The sequence below is a fragment of the Chrysemys picta genome, chromosome 1 (genome assembly GCF_011386835.1).
Source record: "Chrysemys picta bellii isolate R12L10 chromosome 1, ASM1138683v2, whole genome shotgun sequence".
Classification (NCBI taxonomy): domain Eukaryota; kingdom Metazoa; phylum Chordata; order Testudines; family Emydidae; genus Chrysemys; species Chrysemys picta.
The window spans coordinates 85,406,968-85,427,546 of NC_088791.1; the positions used below are offsets into that span (position 1 = coordinate 85,406,968).

Genomic DNA, 20,579 nt, shown 5'->3' on the forward strand with positions numbered 1-20,579 from the left:
ACATTCATGGTGTGTGTTTGTGTGTGTGTGTTTGTGAGTGTGTGAGGGAGAGAGAGAGAGAGAGAGAGAAAGAAACTCACTCTGTGCTTTGACCATATGCCAACCCAGTGCATTGAGACTGGTCTATTTTTTGACCAGTGTATTTGCAAATTTTATCCACCCACTGTCCCAAAATGAAGATAAATATACTATCTTGCAAATTTAATAAAATCAGTTAGTAAATTTAATCACACCATGTAACAGAAAGGTTAAACAGGCTGCTCTCAATGAAAAAATTTTCTTTTTCATTTTTTGTAACAACAACCTGTAACCTTTCAGCCTAAGAGGAGGAGTGCTGTGTGCTAGCAAATACACATTCTTTGTCTTTAAAATTGTTGTCATAGGACAGAGTATTGAAGAATTAATATCACAAACAAGTGAAAATTCATTATTTCTGTGCTTACCTTTTGTCTGAGGTTCTCTTCCACTGATAATGAGAATAACTACCATTACTGTTAATAGGAGTTATATATATCAGTTGGAGCAGAGACCCCTAATATTATAAATATGCGCCCCTTTCTTATATCACAGTTTGTATTCCTGAGAAACAAAATGGTAGAATACCAGTAATGACAACATGGGTGACTGATTTCAATTGTAGACCTTGAAATGGAATTAGATTAAACTATATTCCAAAAGTCACACACAAGAGTATTTTTATATGTTGTTTTATTTTAATTTCAATAATGCAGAATCTGGTGTACAGACAATGTATTGTCCATTAGTTTATAGTGGATACTACAATGTAACTATCCTGCAGTCTAGTACCAAAGAGCATTAAGCACATATGGAATGACTTACACCAAAGTAAAGAATGAATCTCAGAATAATGTGTGTACTCTATAGGCGCATTCTCCAACCTATTTATTATTGTGTTTGCGCGAGAGCTAAAATGTCAGCAGGTCTGTAATCAGCTTCAATACAAAGCCCCAAAATTTCTTCATAAGCTTTCTGTACAATGCACTGTCAAACTGCAAAGCACAGATTACAAATATTGTGTCTAATTATTAATATGAAAAGAATTATTACAGTTGTAATGGCCTGACGGATTTAGACATCTCTGCCATAATTTTCTCAATCTTGATAATAGGACTAGTACATTTACGCATGTAGGGTTGTATTTTTTAAAATTGTTGCCAAATTATTATTCCTGGTGAGTGAGCCAGATTTTGTTCTCTGGGCTGGTCTACACTGGGCGGGGGGTCGATATAAGATATGCAACTTCAGCTACGAGAATAACGTAGCTGAAGTCGACGTATCTTAGATCGATTTACCTCGGGTCCTCATGGTGCGGGATCGATGGCCGCGGCTCCCCTGTCGACTCCGCTTCCGCCTTTCGCTCTGGTGGAGTTCTGGAGTCGACGGGGAGCATGTTCGGGGATCGATTTATTGCGTCTAGACGAGACACGATAAATTGATCCCCAATAGATTGATTACTACCCGCCGATCCGGTGAAGACGTACCCTCTGTTACACCAGGGTAAATATAGTGTACCTCCATTTATTTCAATGAAGTTACTCCAGATTTACAGCAGTGTAATGGAGAGCAAAATTTGTCCCTAGTATTGTATGTGTATTGGATGCACAATATTATTTTCAAAGTTACAACAGTCTTGCTTTTGCACAAGTAAATGTGTGCTACTAATTATGTTGTCAACCAGGCAGGCATTATCTACGTCACTGTATGTTCTAGTAATTTACTAGATGTTGTACCAGGAAACTTCAGTCAAGCCTTCTTTTACTTAGGTAGGCTCTCCTCACATGAAAACCAGCACATCTAATTATTACTTCCTATACTTTTCCTCAGTGTGTGCTTAATATACTGAGTATTTTACAAGCAACTTAGCAATAAATGTATATGTATGAAAAATTAAGAGACTGAGTTGAAAGATAATACTCTAAACATGTCTGGCAAGTTTAAATGTATACTTTCACTTAGTCTTAAAATGAATACAAAAACCAAAACCGGTAAACTCCCAGTACATTGTTCTTGATGATTGCCATCGTGTAGCCTATAGCATCTGTACTCCTCTCCTGCATGGAGCCAATAGGGTTCACACAAAATATATCTGATCCCATATGTTTAACATGCTGGACTGATCTTTTAGCCTAGGATCCACTACCTCATCTAGTTGGAGATCATTACCTTCTCTCTTCCATTAGGGGAGAAAATCAACAAAGCTGGGTCACCCTGAAGGTTCTTGAATCCATCTATCTTGTAATATTTTCTAGAAATGCAAATTATCCAGCTGCAAGGCCCTCCTTTCTCACCAACCATGAAGATTTCCACTGACAAATTACTGAGGCAAAAGAGTAGAACGCTAATGATGCAAGCCAAGTCTGTGCCACTGCAGTAATAGAAGTGAAACAAAAATTCTACTCCACTACCATCACTGCAAAATCATGACTAGCTAAGCTATTCTGTATAGTGAAGTGGCTCTTCAATCCAGACTCTATAATCTAGATACTTGACCTAAGCACTAACTACTGAAAATTCAGATATTACTTGGGGAGGGGGGAAAATTCCAGCCCTCCCTGCAGCAGGGAACCCATTCTGTTTTTTGCTTATGCCCCCCCTGCACCTCCCACAAGGACTCTGGGAATCTCTTATCCACACAGTGTGTGAGTCTGTGCCCCCTGGTGTCAAGTTCTCAAAGGGCTTCCCTGTGTTCTGTTGTACAGGAAAAGACTCCCTGTGTGCCTAGCTGCCCCTCTGTTGTCTGGTCAGACTGGCAGCCAGGCCAAATTTAAATGGTGTTGAGATCCTGTGCACCAGGCTGCAATGCAATTTAGCTTGGCCTCCCCTCCATCTGTATGGAGGGGCAGCTGAGTCAAATTTCAGTGGTGTTGTGACCATGCAAGACGGAGTGTTGCTCCGACCATTCCAGCAGCAGCTGTACTGATTTAGCATGGGAACGCTGCTTTAAAGCGGTGGGCCTTGGCCCCCTGGCTCCGCAGCCTGTGGAACTTTGAGCAAGTGCAAAAACTTGGGGGAAGGTGAGATGTTTTCCACCTCCCCCAACCTCTCCTAACTGGTACCACTGCTGTGAAGAGCTCTTATGTTACTTTGCAGGGGAGATAAATCAAATATGACAGGAATTTACAGAGCTAGAGACGTCCATAACAGACCCTTTGGCAATAACCCGCCACCATCCCCAGTGCAGTTTGCTACCATCATGTGAGGTGAACCTCAAGAAGATTTAGGAATATTTGACCCACCACCTTTAAAACACATCAGTGCTCATCCAGGCTGGAGAATGCCAGGAAAGAACAAGTGTGTACATTGCTAACGGAAATTGTCAGTGGCTCCGTCAGAGAATTGAACCTGGCAACTTTCCTGTAAAGTGCAATCCATTCACTGAGCAATGTGCATTCTCAAAGTCCTGCTTGACTCTTTATATGTGCAGGAGACCAGCCTGCGTCAGTTGCAGAAAACAGCCTTCTTCATCCCTTCTGTGCACAGAAGGATCTGACCATAATGATCTGTATTTGTCATCTAGTGGCTGCATTACTATAACTGTGTTCTGATCTCCCCCACTGGATCTCAGGCCTCTTCTATGCCAATTCACTGCCTTGGTTGTGATCTTCAGAACTAGAAACGGGCCAGTACTCTGCTATATCAGTGACTACTTTTCATCCATGGCTCACCAAGACAAATGCATCTCACAAAGCTTAGGATGAAATGTTTGAGTATTGTATATGGCAATCAGATAGAAGTACCTTTATAGACAGATGTTGGGGGATGTTTCCAAATGGTGAGGTTAGTTAACCTGTGAAGAAGTCTTTTGAGGGAAGTGTTGGAAGCATTATTACAAGAGTCATTTCAAATTAGATTGAACCATAGCACTCAAAAATATACTGTTGGAAATAATTATTCATTGGCAGCAGGATAGACAAAAGTGATAAAGGCTTTTCTGTATTGAAGTTTAATTCATTAATGGCCCAAACCTTCAAGGTGCTGAGCACTTCCTGAAGACAATTAGAGTTGAGGGCACTCAACACCATGGAAAACTGGGCCCTACAGCTGTTCATTCAAAGGCTACAGGTATTGAGCTTTTGCTTTTATTGGTAACATACAACATAGAACAACTCCTCTGTTTTTAACCTTTCAGATCTTCAAGACACAGGTTAATCCATCATCATGTATTTGTTGTAGTTTTATTAATAACTTGTTCCACAGTGAAGTATCAAAAAGAATAACAGCTGTGTCCCTGTGGATTAATTTTTCCATGGGATTCTCTCCTAAATTTATAAGGGTCTTTTTATAAGGGTCTAAATTTGTCTTTTTCCAAAGTAAACACATAGGTTCTTCTTGCTAATGTGAGGGAATAGAGATAGTCCTCCTGCAATTTATATAATTTTAGGCACTTCCATGTTTCTTACTCTTGGATTTAATGAATAAAATTACATAATTAAAATAAGGACTTTTAAAATTTTATTTCCTGTCATTTTTTTATCACCATCCTTTCTCCAAGTATATTTGAGAGGTGCATAATACTGAGTATGCCTGTTTAACAACACTTCTCCTTCTCCCTATATGGAGTTCTATGCCTGCGAGTCCATCCTCAGACCTGTGCCCCTCCTTTCCCAGGATCTCCTCAACTTCGTTAAGAAGATTGGAAACATCCTTCAATACTGTGTTTCTCCTTTCACTCCAGTTGCTAACCTTGAGCTATCTCACAATTACTTTCACCCCATTTCCTTTACATGCCCCTGACCTTACCTCCTCACTAACTAACCACATCCCTCTCCTTCACCCTAATCCTCTCAGTATCCTCTCTCCATTTTCCTTACCCTCAGTGTAGTATCCCTCCTCCAAATGCTGAGCTTTGAACCCACCTGTCTGTTAAACTGCTGCCGCTCCTCCCTTCATCTTTAAACTCCTTGGCAGGCAATGTATAATCTCTGTCTTGATTTACCAGTATTACTGCTGTTTGTTTCTGCTAGCTAGCACCCTAATAGTTTTAAAAGAAGGCACTGACCTTGTCACAAGGCATTTCCTTCTCTCCTGATTCCCTCCTAGCATTCCTTATGTTCCACTGAAATGTCTCTCAGCAAAATATTTGGTTACCTCTTCTGGACGAGTTTGAGGGCCTCTACTCTGTACTCATCCTCCTTAATCTTTCTGCAGAGTGATCTGAGAGATTGGAGAGTATGGGGCCATGAAAGCCAAGGGAGATCAGAATATCAAGGAGGAAAGAGTGGCCTCTGTTCTTGGTACCCTCCTTTACTCCCAAATCCTCCTATCTGCCTGTTCTATATAGGTTCTTATGCTTGCCCCATCACCGTAGTCTCTGGGTGCCTTCCACTAGTGAATTCAATGGCATGACTAACATCATTCTTTCTCTCATCCTCTCCTCAGGGGGGTTGTTGACCATGGTCCTCGTCCTGGAGCTTGAGGCTATGATTTAAAAATGCTGGGCCCAGGCCATTGAGCACCTTGAAATTAAAGACCAAGACCTTGAACTTGACTCGATATTCAGTGTAGGGAATGGAGGATGGGTGCTTACGATAGCCTGTATTGCTGAGGTTACTCACTGCAATATTCTGGACTAGTTGGAGTTTCCTGTGGGCTGATGGCTTTATGCCCAGGTGTATTGCATCTTTGTGGTTCAGATGGGAAGTGAAGAAGGCATGTGTAATTGAGGCCAAGTCATCTGCCAGGATCGGACAATCTCCTGGCCAGATGGAGACGATAGAAAGTTTGTTTTGGGATGCTGCCATGTGAGAGCTTAGCATCAATGCTGAATCCAGGAACTCTCTTAAACTATGGACTGAATTGACCAACTAGGAGCATGTGCCCTCAAAGAGAAGAGACTGCACCATGACGCACACAATTCCAAATGCTTTTCTCTGTCCAGTGTTGTAACCTGCATCTTGTGCAGGTTCAGCTTCAACCACCTGTTCTTCATCCAGGAGCTGATCTTGTCCAAGCTTTGGGCCATCTTGGGGGTATGGTCATATACAGTGAAGGATAAGTAGAGCTGTGTATCATCTGCATAATGTTGGTCCAACTCTGTGCAAATGAAACATTTGTCCATGTCCTGGTTATCTCACATCTTGATTACTGCAACTTCTTCCTCTCTGTCCTCTTTGACCTCACAGCCAGCTCAAAAGATAGTTTCTAAAATTATCTTCTTCAGCCGTTGATCGGACCACACCATTCATGTTGCTTTTCTGTACACAGAGGAAAACATATGCTTTCAATCTAAACATACTTTTGTTTTAGATTATGGGAATCGGGAAGAAAGAACAAAAATAGAGTCTCCATGAGAGAAAGTGTCTCCTAAGACTCTGCATCAACTCTGCCTTTCACAGTGGCTCCCTGTGTCTGCAGGCAGCAGTGTTCATATGTATTTAAAGGTGTAGTACAAAGTAAACTAGTTATGTAACTAAATGTGCCACAATTGCCCTCTTTAATCAGTCTATTTGGCTCTCCTTTGCATACCATATTAAGTTCAGATTTTGCATCTTCATCTTCTAGACCACACATAACACCATTCCAGTCTTTATCTTGTTTCCTATTGTTACCCTCTTGTTCCCTTCACTACCCCCAAATTCTTTCTTTCTTTCTTTCTTTCTTTCTTTCTTTCTTTCTTTCTTTCTTTCTTTCTTTCTTTCTTTCTTTCTTTCTTTCTTTCACTGATTCAGACATCCATAGACTGAAATGTCTAATAATGAAACACTTGAAATGTTTCCTCTGTCAGCTCAGTGAATTGAGATTAGAGCTGGCTGTGTTTGTTAGCATATGGTTTGAATTTTCATTTTAGTAGCTGATCAGACTATAGAGATTTACATACCATATCTCTATAAAGAACTGCTTTTCAGTTGTGAGCCAGTTCTGGTGTAGCATTTTTATACTGTGATAGGCTCAGACTTTTCCATTTTAGTATAATTATAATTTTCTGAAATGACAGAATTTCAAAAACAATATTGCATGAATAGATTCAATTATGCTATGGTGTGTTTAGACTGATGAAAGAACTGTCTAAGTAGCTTTGCTATCTTACACTGTGTACTGTGTGTGTGTGTGTGTGTGTGTGTGTGTGTACGTGCTCACAAACCTGTGCTTGCAAATGTTCTCCTCTCTCTGTGATATACCTATGTGCACCCCCACCCACCCTCAACATATATGTGACCGTAATAACCATGTGAAAAATTGCTTTTATGCTGTCCCTTTAAGCACCTCACCTGCCCTTTTTCCTCTAGTTCATCTAATTAGGACTACTAACATTCCAGTGCTCCAGAGCAACCATTTTCTTTTCACAAAATAACCTGCCAGAGAAGTGTTTTTCCTTCCCCCTTACATGGGGTTTCCCCCTCCATCTCTCCACCCACCAGGCCTACCAAGTGAGAGTTATATCTTTAGATAGTAGAAAAAAGAGATTCCCAATGGAATGCAAAATACTTGCTTCTAACCTTATCAGGCCCTGAGATGTCAAACACAAAACTGGGCATTATAATATATAGACAACAAACTGTTTTTGTTAATTTGTAGAGATTTGTAAATGCGGTTGCTTATAATTGTCATCTCCCTTTATGGCCTGTACAATTGGACTCGAGTGTAGTAACACATAATAAACATACGCAACCTTAATTCTGCACCTTGTGGATATGCATTATATGGTCTTTAGTTACATGATCACATACTATTTTTCCCTGCAGGGCATTTCCTTCATTCAGTTAAAAAGGGACTTTGGGCAAGTCACTTCACCACTTCTCTTTTTTACTTCTATCCTTTCTTTGTCTTGTCTATTTAAGTTGTAAGCTCTTTGGTAGAGCTGGTTGAAAAAAAGGATATATTTTAATGAGTTTGTACACTGCTACCATGGGCCAGTAATCTAGGTAGGGGGGTCTAGGCACTACTGAAATACAAATAATAAAAAATAATGATAATTAACATAAATGGGGAGATATAGAACAGAGGTATAAATACTTTTAAATGCCAACAGTACCACTTTAAACTTCATGCTTGCATATCAGCAACCAATATACTGTACATGAACAAATAATGGAATGACATGAGAATAGCAAGAACAATAGGAAAATTATCTAACAGCATCATTTTAAATTTCATCGCAAGCTCTTCAGGGCAAGAACCGTGTCTACTTCTGTTTGTACAGTACAAAGTACAACAGCTCCCTGATCCTGATCATTGCCTCTGGGTGCTGTCGTAATACAAATATTAAATAATGTAATACTAGTAAAGATTGGAGGCTGTGCATGAAGAAAAAAGGGTGGCTGGCTAAAAGGAAATAAATATTACAATTGTTGAAATAATGATACAACTAAACCGGGAGCCAATGTTTTATCAACTGAGAAGGCACAAAAAGCAATGTATTTCAGCAGTATTAAAGAAATGAAGTCATCAACATCAAATTCCTCCGCTAATTTAGACGATAGAGGAAAGGTTGGGATAAAAAAGGTCTCTTCGCCACAGCTACGGGGTAAATGGTTCTACAGTTAACTTCTAAGTCTTGAAAGCAGTGAGATTGAGTTGAGAATCTGAGGGCTGAACAAGATTTCCAGCTTGCCTGTATGTAACTTAAGAAAGAAACGTAAGACATCTGTACCCTGTGATATGAGCCTTAAGTTGGATAATATGATCATGGACAGCATCAGAAAAACTAGTAAATAAATAATAAATCTGAATATCATCAAGATTTTAATATTACCTTATTCCCCCACAGTGAATGCAGTAGGAATTCCATTTTGGACTTGATAGTGTGTTTCACATAAAATGTGACAAAAAGGCTATTTAAGATCTCTGTGTGAAGGTTTGCATAGTCAAACTTGTTTTATCTGTAGTGGTATGCTTTGTAAAATCCATAACCTTTTCAGCAACAGTCTTATTTCAAAAGGTAACTTTTAGCTGCTATTCTGATGGGAACTAGGAACTCTCTGTCTTGTTTTGATGTTCTCAGTGGGGGTTTTGCCTGAGTAATGACTGCAGCATTTGGGTCTTTATTTGTTTTGATAAATGTAGAAAACTGTAACAGCAAGCTGGATGCTCAGATACCACCTTGATGGACATGGCATAAGAATCTAGATTAAAAGTAAGGCTCAAAAAACATTATGCTATCAGTTCCAGGAGCTATAGGCCAGGGTAAGGGTTGATCTGGCTACAGAGTTTCCTTCCCCTACTATGGACCCCCTCTTTGGGTTGGAAGGAACTGGGGTCTGGGCTCCCTGATTCTCACCCTACTTGGCACCTTGATTGGCTGCTGTAGGGATCCTGACTGGTTTGGTGCTCTCCTGTTCTGTTCGGAGGGCTTTTGCTAATTGTCTTTTGGGGTTAGGAAGGGATTTTTTAAATCTTTTTTCGGACCCATGAGGTTTGGTTTCCTGACGTTTTATATTAAATGTTTCTATCATAACATTTTCAGGAGTCCAGCATATAGGAGTTTGGAAAGTCCAGCTGGCAGGTTGACAGACCCATTAGGCTCTGGCAGCTGGAAGGCTTGGTATATTAAGCAGGGTGTTTTTCTCTAGGATTTGTGCATTCTAAGGCCTCCCTTCATCAGTTCAGCCATCACTTCACTGTGAGGTAGGAATTTGGCTGCAAGGCCAATTTCCTTATCATTGCAGGGGTGCAGCTGGCTTGCCCCCTCTTTGATGTTTTGCAGATCCTGCAGTTGGTGTACAGGCCAGTTTTGGAGTGCAGTGGTATTTACCTGCTTGCTAGCATATGGGATGAAGGGATGATTGAGCATTTTCTGATTCTAAGTGGCAGTTCAGAGTTAATAAAATTAGGGCCTCATTTTTACCACATGTATTTATTCTGTGCCTTATTCAAGGTACGTGTCACATTCATGTGCTCTTCTCCCAGGGTAAGAATTCTGCTGACTTCAATGGGAGCAGAATTAGGCCAATGCAGGGAGTGTTTGAAAATCTGACCCATGAATTTGAGTCAAAACTACACAACCACAAATTATTTTATAAAAGGCCGGCATTTCAGGCTGCACGCGTGTAAATAATACTATACATGATGTAAAATGTTATCGTTTGGACTTTGATAGAACTAATAACCCAATTCCAGGTAGTTAAAGTAGGCTTAGAATTGGAAAAATGAATTTTTAAAAAAATTTGTAAGGCAGTGGCAGTGTGAGTGAAACATTTCATAGTGTAAGAATAATTTAAAATTTGTCATTTCAGGTTCCCTCACAATAGAACACAAAGCCCAGTAATTTCTATCATTTTTGAAGCTTTTAGTTTTTTTCACATGGTGAAGATGCAAACCCATAGCCCCGAGAGATAATTTTTAAATGGCCTCTAAATGTTCATCTGCCATTATTCACATTCACTTGCATAGGCAAATAGAATTTAGACATACAATCGAGATAGAGGCACACAGACTGGGTAGCTGAACATCCAGTTTGCATTCACAAACTATATTATTTACGTGTGTAAATAATTGTGCAAGTTTGGGTGCATATATTTAGAGGCTGAGTTGAGGTCTCTGAAAATATGGCCCACAATGAATGGGCAAAATGATTTACCTGTTAGTTCGTCAAATTTAGGGCCAAACTTCAGATCTCCATATAGGATTTTTTCCCTTAGCTAGTCTTTTTTCTGGTCTTACATTTTGGGGGTTTCTTTGCTTTCAGTGAAAAGCAGTGAATCTCTAAAGTTTTTTCTCTGTCCATTGTATTTGGTAATAACTATTTTTTAGATTGAAGAGAGTTCCAATTGTTTTCATGCTAAGATGTTATAGTTTCAATTTGTACTACTTAGGTTGGATTCAACATGACCCTCCAGGAAGGATCTTCTTTGGAGGAAGTTTTAGAGATTGCCCTTGAAAAGTATTTGGAAGATTTAAGCCATTTTAACTCCCAAGCCAGTAAAGAACATGCTTTGGAGAAAATCCTTAACAAAATGAAAATGGATTGGAAAGGTGTTTATTTTAGTTTTTCATCTTACATAGATGGAGGAATTCTTGTTCTCACAGCTGTGGTATGCATATAAAAGCATATGAATCTTAAATTGAAATGCTGAAGAAACTGTACAAAATCTTATTTTACCTTGTTAGAAGAGCTTTAATTAGTTCCTTTAATGACTGGAAGAGAGAGGTTTCTCTCGGTTTTTTTCCCCTCTAAACATGCATGAAACATTATCAGCTCCCGCTGAAGTACATACAATATTTTAATTGCATTTCATTGTTCCCAAACCTAATTTGTTGGAAGTTAATTCTAATGATATCAGTGCCTGAGCTGAATCAGTGCTTACATGAGAGATTTGGTAAAATGAAATTTTTATACACAATAAGTCCACCAGCTTTTACTAACTACTTTTATTATCTGTCTTTAGGAAGATGTAATTTATTTTTAAGAGTGAGTTGCTGTTTAAAACATAAACATTACAACTAACTAGTGAATGATAACTTTTTTCAGAGCAGTCAACTCTCACGGATAAAAAATAACAAGGGATTCAAAAAGCTGTGTTTCTCAGAGTGATCTTTAAAATAGAATGGTTTGGTGATGGTGAATATTTGAATGGACATATTTTGAAGGCATCAAGTCTGGTTGAGCTATCCCCAGTATAATACCCAGAGTTGCATGTCTCTTCTGTGCTTTCCTTGAGCATTTTTCATTTTATTTTGAAAAGGTTTGCCATTTATTTATTTCCATCTATAGGATTTTAACAAGAGACAAAAATAAAACTAGCACCTAACAGCAAACCCTGATCATTAGAGTCAACTCTCAACAAAGATTCTCCACCTGCACATAACCCTCAGCCCCCTGCCTCTACATGCAGAGTAAGTGGATATTCTTTGTAGTGAGCCATGCAGGTGAACAACATTTGACTGGGCTAGAGCAGTGGAAGAAGTTGGTTCCAAGCCACAGGTCTCTCATGGAGGACGCTGTAATCAAGATAGATCCAGCTCAGGAATCTGTACTGATCAAAAGGACAGAGGCAATCCCTCAAATAAGAAGGTCCCAAGCCATTTAGGACTTTATAGGTTAAAACCAATGTCTTAAACTCCATCTGGAAACCTGTAATTGGCGAATGCAGATTGCCAAGCACTAAACAGACCTACTAAACAGACCTTCACTTTCACCACCTCCACCGTTTTAAATTTATGGATTGATTTAAAGTGAAGTGCCATGTAACGCACATTTCAGTAATCCGGACTTCAGGAGACAAAGGCACAGATCACAGTAGCACAAGGTTGGCATGTGAAATAAATGGTTGCAATCTCCTGGCCTGACAGGTGAAAAAAGAATGCCTGACCACTGATCCTATATGATCATCTGGGAGCATCTGGGGAGCTAACTTTGCTCCCAGATTCACAGATTTGAAGACGAGAAGGGACCAATCTAATTTCTGCATGGGAATTAGAGCATATCTTTTAAAAATAAAGAAATTCAATCTTGATTTAAAGAATCAAACTAATCGAAAATCTTCCACAAATTTTAGTAATCTATCCCAGTGATGGATTAAGCCCACTGTTAAAGAGTCGCATCTTATTTCCAGTTTGAACTTTGCTGAGTTCAACTTCCAGCCCTCAACACTGGGATCACAGTATGAATCACAAATGGCAGGCACAGTTTCACACTCACCATTTCTTCTGGTTGCTTCTCGGAATATGGGGACACTCAGATACAATGGCAATGGGCAAGTATGTAAAAACCTAGATAGATGGCATCACTTCAGTCTTCTCTGGATCAAGCTTCAGCAAGATGGCTCCCATCCATGTCTCCCAATGGCTAGCTTGCTCAGTTGAGAAAGAGAAAGATGGATGCTGTCAGCGTACTGAAAATGTCATAAGCCTATCTTGTGCCAAATACCTGTGGAAATAGGAGAGATGGGACTGTATGCAACTCCACATAATAGTACCCTTTCAGGAATAGGAGCAATTGCCCCACACCACCTTCTGGGGAATGCTCAACAAGAAAAGAACAAAACTATAAATGAGCTGCACAACTTACTCCTGCTGAAGTCCAAAGACAAGTCAGTACCTCATTATTGATGGTATCAAAGCTCTCAAAACAAATAATTCTAAAAATAGTGAATGCCATTGAGCTCTTTTAATACATCTAGTGCACGGAATTGCTCCTCTAGAAGTTGTTGTTCTTCACAGCTACTAACACTGCTTGTTGGAGGAGTCAAGACAAATGTACAGGAACCAGAAGTAGCAGGCTAGAAGGCGGCCACTTTTGCAAAGAGGGAACCAAGTAGGGACAGCCAGCATATGGCATTAAAATATGTAGACAGGACACTCTTTTAAAAAATTGAGACTTGGCTCCTCAAATTGTGATATCTAAATAGTCCTAATTTTCAGCATGCAGGAGCTTTCCTGTGGAGAAATTTCGAGACTAGATGACCTCATCATTGGATGAGTTCAAAGCAGGGGAGTAACAGAAACTTAATTTCTGTGCCAGTCCTTCTGTTTGCAAAATAATGTTCGAGAAAATCAAAATACTGTTGGGGGGAGGGATAGCTCAGTGGTTTGAGCATTGGCCTGCTAAACCCAGAGTTATGAGTTCAATCCTTGAGAGGGACACTTAGGGATCTGGGGCAAAATCAGTACTTGGTCCTGCTAGTGAAGGCAGGGGGCTGGACTTGATGACCTTTCAGGGTCCCTTCCAGTTCTATGAGATAGGTATATCTCCATATATTATTATTATTATTATGTAGCCCAGAAAGAATGTTTGGGGGGGGGGGGCTCCCATGCCTTTACACTTCTATCCTGTTAAAGTGTTAGATTCTCATTGTATTCCATAGACCCAGAAGACAACAGTAGCTAATAAAATACTAATTTAAGTTTTAAGGCTGAATTTGAGGAGTCCAATTAAGTTGTTTTAAACCCTAGTATGTGATTTGTTTCCTCCAGTATATGCAAGAGTGTTTGTCTTCCTTTGAAGCTTCCTAAATTATTGAAGAAAGTGTTGTGTTTAGGAACCCATGTATCTCTTTTCCTCTAAGGAACAGCCCCAGTTCAGTTGAGAGTATCAACTTCCATTAGCGGAACAATTCACAGTCCTTTTCATTCCTTGCTACAACTAACCCTTTCTGACTTGCTTTAAAGGCTTTGTTGGTCTGAAGATGTATGCTACTCTCAGTTGCAATTTCTTGTTGTTCTGAATGTTTTGGGCTTAAGGGGAGGGAATATGGCCATATGGAAATATCTTCCTGATCAAAGTGGAAACAGTTTTAGTGAGCCTTTAAGCAGGTCCCATAAACATAATACAGTAGATGAACTCTCACAGCCCGTACTTTAAAGCCTGTTAAAAATGTCTCTGCAGTGGATGCCAAGCAAGTGCACAGTGAATAGTGTTTGTGTTATGACTGGAAGATGAATGACTTCTTAGTGAAAGAAAGTCTAATGTAAATTAAAACTTTTTCAGGGTTTGGGTGAATACCACTTTTGTGGTGTTAAATCGCCTGTCATTTTAATTGCATGAAAAATGGACTGTGTAATGTTAGCAAATGTTCATATTGATTACAAGCCTCTTGTGTACGCTAAACCAAAGAATTAAATGTTTTGATTGGTTTTTTTTTTTTTTTTTGCAAAACAGCCATATTGATAACAAAGCTTGTACTATGAATATGTTGAAGGTCATTGTTATAATCTTTTGCAGGGAGGACTGTCACCTTAAAGCAAAACCAAAAAAAATAAAATCTACCTAAAATTGTCCAGAAAATCTTATTCTACGTACTGGGCTTCAGTTGTATATTTCCAATTCATAGGGAGTTCACTGAATACAAATACAAAAAAAATTACAGCAGGTTGTCTAGGGGACATATGCAGTCTCTCCCTTTTTGTCTGCCGTAGAGAAATAAGGCATATTCTCTCAATAAAGCAAAGGACAAGCTGAAATGGTTCAACCTAAAAAGTTACCTAAAACTGTAAGATATTTTAGAATAGGAAACAAACGGTAGGTCTTATCTGATCCATCTGTCTTGCCTCCTCGTATGTCAGTCTATCTCTCTATACCAAGTCGATAAAAATGATTAGAGCAGGCATCTCACAAATGTACACCCTTAAACCATAAAGCCGTAATACTGTGCAGGAAATTTTTTTCTGACCTTTTCAAATTACATCCAACTGTCTGGGGAATTTCTCAGTGACTAGAGGTAATAAGGTTCAATCCGTTTTGCTGGTTGGCTTCAAATTTAGCTCCTCAGAAGCCCTAACTTATCTATTCTTTTTATCATGGCCTTGGCATCCATTCAGTACTGTAATCCATGCATCTAATCTTTTTTTCTCCCCTCTCAGGTTCTGCTGGAGGATCACATTGTGAAAACTACAGCCATGAAAGTCCCTCCATTTATTGCACCCTTCAAAAACGAAATATTAGCATGGGAGGCTAAGCTGGTATGTTGCCTTTTGAGAGGCTCTTGTTGAATTTAATTAGCTTTTAGATTTCATCTCCATGCTACATCTCAGTTTTCACCACCCTATGTGATTTATGCTTCAGTAATTTTCATTATATAAAACTTTTCAAAGTTTGCGGTGCTACTTGCACTGTGTAGAATGTTAAGAAGTGGGGGGGGGGAAGCATAAAGTTCTTTATGTTAAATTGATTTCACTTTAGTTTTTATTATGTGAGCCCAAATGCAATAGACACAGTCATCCGGTAAGTAAGTGAATCATCCAAGTGAAACTCACAAACAGGCAGCTGTGCTGGCCCATTCTTCATTATGCTTCACAAAGTAGAGCAGAAAACAGAAGTTGAGACCACTTTCTTTTAACTTTGTAAGAATATAGTGGTGTTGAGTGATTTTATATCTGGTAACAGCTCACTTTATTTTTAATATGTGGTATAAATGGCATTTATTGGATGTGGTAAGGGAACACGTACATTCCTCATTGCTTGCAACAAATGAGATTTCATGTTTGTTGTCTCCAGCGCGACTAATGCAGGAGATTATGGAAACCTGGCTGCAAGTTCAAAAGGCCCTGGTGATGCCGGGAACCCATGCTTTGCTCACAAGATACATGTAACCAAATATCAGTAGAAGGAACGCACTTTGAAGTTGTCAGTAGGAACTGGTAAGTTTGTTGTTGTTAGCTACTTAGGGTCTGATTCCCTCTCCACATCCTCTGTTTCCAGAGCTGCTTTTTAGACTCAATGAAAATTCTGCATGCAAGTGGGTATGAAGAACTGGGCCCTTACTGCAGTAGGTCCTCCTTAGCTTTGCTTAATCTTTAATGGTATCAGTCTAAAACAGTTACTACTCTTACCTTAATTTTCAGTCATGATAGAATTTCTCTTGAATGTAAGTATAGCTAGTTCATAGTATAGAACAGTAGTTTTCTAAACTTTATACCATGATTTTTTCTGAGGCATTCTTTAGGACAGTGGTTTAGTAAACCCCTCGGGGGGTACGCAGAGGTCTTCCATGAGATACATCAGCTCATCTAGAAATTTGCCTGGTTTTACAACAGGCAACATAAAAAGCACTAGCTTTTTACTAGGGGACATATGCATTCTCTCCCTTTTTGTCTGCCGTAGAGAAATAAGGCATATTCTCTCAATAAAGCAAAGGACAAGCTGAAATGATTCAACCTAAAAAGTTACCTAAAACTGTAAGATATTTTAGTCAGTACAAACTAAAATTTCATACAATGACTTTTTTATACTGTTCTATATACTATACATTGAAATATAAGTACAATATTTATATTCCAATTGATTTATTTTATAATTATATGGTAAAAATGAGACAGTACGCATTTTTTCAGTAATAGTAATAGCACTTTTGTATTTTATGTCTGATTTTGTAAGCAAGTAGTTTATAAGTGAGGTGAAACTTGGGGGTACGCAAGACAAATCAGACTCCTGAAAGGGATACAGTAGTCTGGAAAGGCTGACAGCCACTGCTTTAGGAGATCTTGGTGATTTTTTTTTGAAGTGAAGGGAAACACGGTTTACTGAATAAAGCACAGGACTAGAAATTTGGAAATCCGTGTTTTGTATCTAGGTCTGTGGTTGTGTGTCTTAGTTAAGTCATTTAGTCATTCTGTGCCATGGTATTTCCATCAGTAAAAACAGGTATAATACTTTTACTGATGTATATAGTTATTATTATCATTACTGTTAGTATTACTCTTATTACTGTTTTTATTATTATAATGCTCCCATGCCTCAAAGGGATGTAGTAAGGCTTACTTATTTAATATTTTTGAAATGGTTTGAGATCCTCAGTTGGAAGGCAATATAGAAGAGTAGAATAGTATTATAAAGCATTCTTGATTTGTAAGAAAATATTTTGCATGTCCAATTGTTTAATTTACTTCCCTTTTTTTGCAAACAAAATAACTTAAAAAAATAAGAATATCAAGTAAAAGTTTGAAGAAAAAATATGAAGTTACTATAAGGAAAAGTGTGTATTTTTCTTTGAGGAACATGATTTTTCTAAAGCATTTCAGATTAAATATTTTCTTAAATTAAAAAACAAACAAAAAAAACCCCTTGCCCTAAACTTTTCTTCACTATAACGAATCTTTTGCTGGCATCACATAGTTCACTCTCCTTGTGTGTTATCCCCTTTTCCCCTGTGTCTTGTCTATTTAGATAGTCCCGGCCCCAAAGAGCTTACTATCTGTTGCGCTGTGTTTGTACAGTGCCTTGCACAATGGGACCTCATTCTTGGTTGGCCCTGAGGCACTGCCTTAATAAACATGATTAATAATCAATTGTGTTTTGAAGCCTCTTTTGACATGTCAAAAGAGAGGGAGAGAGACTGAGTATTCATATTTCACCATTATAACCGCAAGTCAAATCTTACTATGTTTTTATGTCCAATAACATATGTTTAATGGTCTCAAAATGGAATCTAGTAAACTGTGGTCAATATCTAAAAACTATCACTGCAATGAGCACTGGATGTTTTGGCATCTGTCAATTTCTACTAAATAGGGCTTAGTCTGGACTAATGTAGAGTATAGCCTAACCAGTTCATTCTCTATAGCTTAGCTGAGGCTTTGTGGAAAAATTGGAGATTTTACATCTTCTTTTTAATCCAATTGCTTGCATAGTACTGATGTTTGCAATGTTAGAGATATGTGGAGTATATTTTAATCTGTAGGACAGTCATATTTCCAAATTACTCTGGAAAACAGTCAGAAAACATGATGAAAATAGTCCATTCACACTGATTCTTAAATTTTGAAAGTAGTTTAAACAAAATAACGGCCCCCGTTGAGTAAAACTTTCTCCTTTCCATGGTAATTGTTTTACGGCCTTGATTTCCTGTCCAAGAAAAGAAGGCTGGGTACATGGATAGTCCAAAATTATTTTGTAAGGAAACAAGATTACACAGTGGCATCTTATTTTTTCTTTTCACTGCAAAGTTTATCTCATCTAAATCTAGACTCTGTGGTGAATATCCTTGCTACAAATATAACAACAAATACAGTTGTTATATATGTGTGTACACACAAACGTGTGCGCGCGCGCGCGCACACACACACACACAGTAAATGTATTTTACCACCCTAAACTAATTGGTACTAACCTGAAACTTTTAAAAAACAAATACAACTGAATGTCTTCCTCATTTAAGATAATATTTGCTCAGTGCAGTCAGCTAAATTGATTTTTATGTTGAGGTGTTTGTTTAATCTCACCGTTTTGAAGCTTCTGTAATACACTTAGGTTTATTTCTTCATGGAAAGGCTTTGCTATTCTTTATTCTGAGCAAATTAGGCTTCTCTTGGTACTACAGCATTAGATTTGCCTTCTGATACTGAGACCAGCAACCTAAAGGACCCATTGTTTGCCAAGAATATCAGAACACTGAGAAATGCCTTATTGCAGTAGGAAGCTTTAGAATCTCAAAGTAAGGTCCCACTGTTGGCTGTATTTATAGATCGTCTTGCAATATATGCTTTGAAAAATGTAGGCAACATCTCAGTTATTTATTATGATCCCTCTCATAATATTTTAAATTGTAATACATCGGGGTGGCATTATTTTGAGTGCATATAAGATTTTAAGACTGTCACAATATGAGTTTTCTTTTACTGCACATGTGTGTTATCAAACTTGTTTTTATGTTTATAACCGGGAATGTTGTGCAGGTACAGTTCTGAGGTGTCTTTGAGCTTTTCCTACCACTCTGAAAGTTTTCAACCTCATAAGTATTGAAAATAAACTTACACTAATAAGTAGAAAGGATTTCTCATTCATTTTCACACAGTTCATCACATTTTGTCAGTTGTTGACAGTGTCTATTGCATAAAAGAAAACTTGCAGTGATGTCTAAATCTGTAAATTTCATTTATTGGAGGTGTTTGTGTAGCGGCAGCTTTGACTTATTTCCAGTACTAGAGTAGAATTTATTTTTGTGCAGTTGAAATGCTGTTATATATTTTTAATTTGTCAAAGTAAAACATTCTGGATCAATTAGGTTTCAGGAGCCTTGGGTCATGGCCTATTTAAGGGCATTATTTGGAAATAACAAACTTTTCTTTCAAAACTAAGCCATTCTTTAAATTCAATGAATATATTTTCATAATATTGTTATAAATCCAAAATTATATAAATATATTCTTAAGGAAAAAGCAATATAAGTAGTCTTGATTTTAATTTATTTTAGTATATTCCTGGAGCTGATTTTATTTTTTTGGTTCCTGCTTTACAATAGTGAAATGTGATGGTGGCAGCAGCGATAAAATGATGGACAATCATATATATATGCAAAATAATGCAGTTCAGTTTTACCTTTTTTCTTCAGTCCAGAGAAGAATATACATAGTGGATCAATATTTTATTGAAAGAAAATTCTGTAGATTGTGTTCAAATAGCATCCATCTATACTAATCAGTGATGCTAAAACATGAGATTGCACTGTGCACAGCAAAGGATTGATGTGTTGTCTAGCTTTGTTGTTGATACAGCATTCTCTATTGTTTTATGTTATTTCTATTTTTATCATTAGTCCATGAAGTCTTAATAATTAGCTCTGTAATTTGCCAGAAAAACATGTTGATTTATTGAACTGGCTGAAGCAAAAAAATAGCAGATCAATCTGGCATTGTAGGTTAATAGTACAGAACAAAGCACAGTCATAATTAGATGAGAAAAGGACTTTCCTTGTTCATTCCAGTTTATAATAAAAAGTCCCTCACCAAAGTGTCTTAGAAAATAATGCATTCAGACTGAGTGGAATTACCGCCTAGCAGATTCTATTTATCTGTAGCTTAAAAAGCAGCTGCGTTTTTGTAAAAAGCAATGAATGTGGCAGTCCTACTTAAAGGTAGAAGAAAAAGAACACCCCTTGTTTTGTAATAAGGGGATTTTCAATTTAAAAGAGAGAGAGAGCCTGTTGTGTGAAGTATGGTTATTACATTCACTGTATTCTATCTCACCCACCAGGAGGCTAATAATGAAGGAGTCAGTGAAGGAGGCCAATGGCATGAGGGTTATCTCACAGCCCCAGATGCTGGATAAGTTGAAGGAGGCAGAATCGCTTTTGGATGACATTCAGAAAGGCCTGAATGATTATTTGGAGAAGAAAAGACTATTCTTTCTAAGGTAAACAGTCCATTTCATCTGTTGGCTGTGGGCATTGGTATAAAATGTGTTTATA

General features: G+C 38.2%; 1 long non-coding RNA gene across 5 annotated transcripts in view; it reads left to right on the top strand.

The window, feature by feature from the left end:
• Positions 1 to 20,579, top strand: part of LOC101931335 (uncharacterized) — a 95,683-nt gene that overhangs the window by 71,284 nt on the left and 3,820 nt on the right. For all 5 annotated transcript variants that reach the window (XR_010591354.1, XR_010591348.1, XR_010591347.1 and 2 more), the window contains 3 exons: positions 15,259 to 15,357; positions 15,893 to 16,035; positions 20,366 to 20,524. This is a non-coding gene — a long non-coding RNA (uncharacterized LOC101931335). The remainder of the gene's footprint in view (positions 1 to 15,258; positions 15,358 to 15,892; positions 16,036 to 20,365; positions 20,525 to 20,579) is intronic.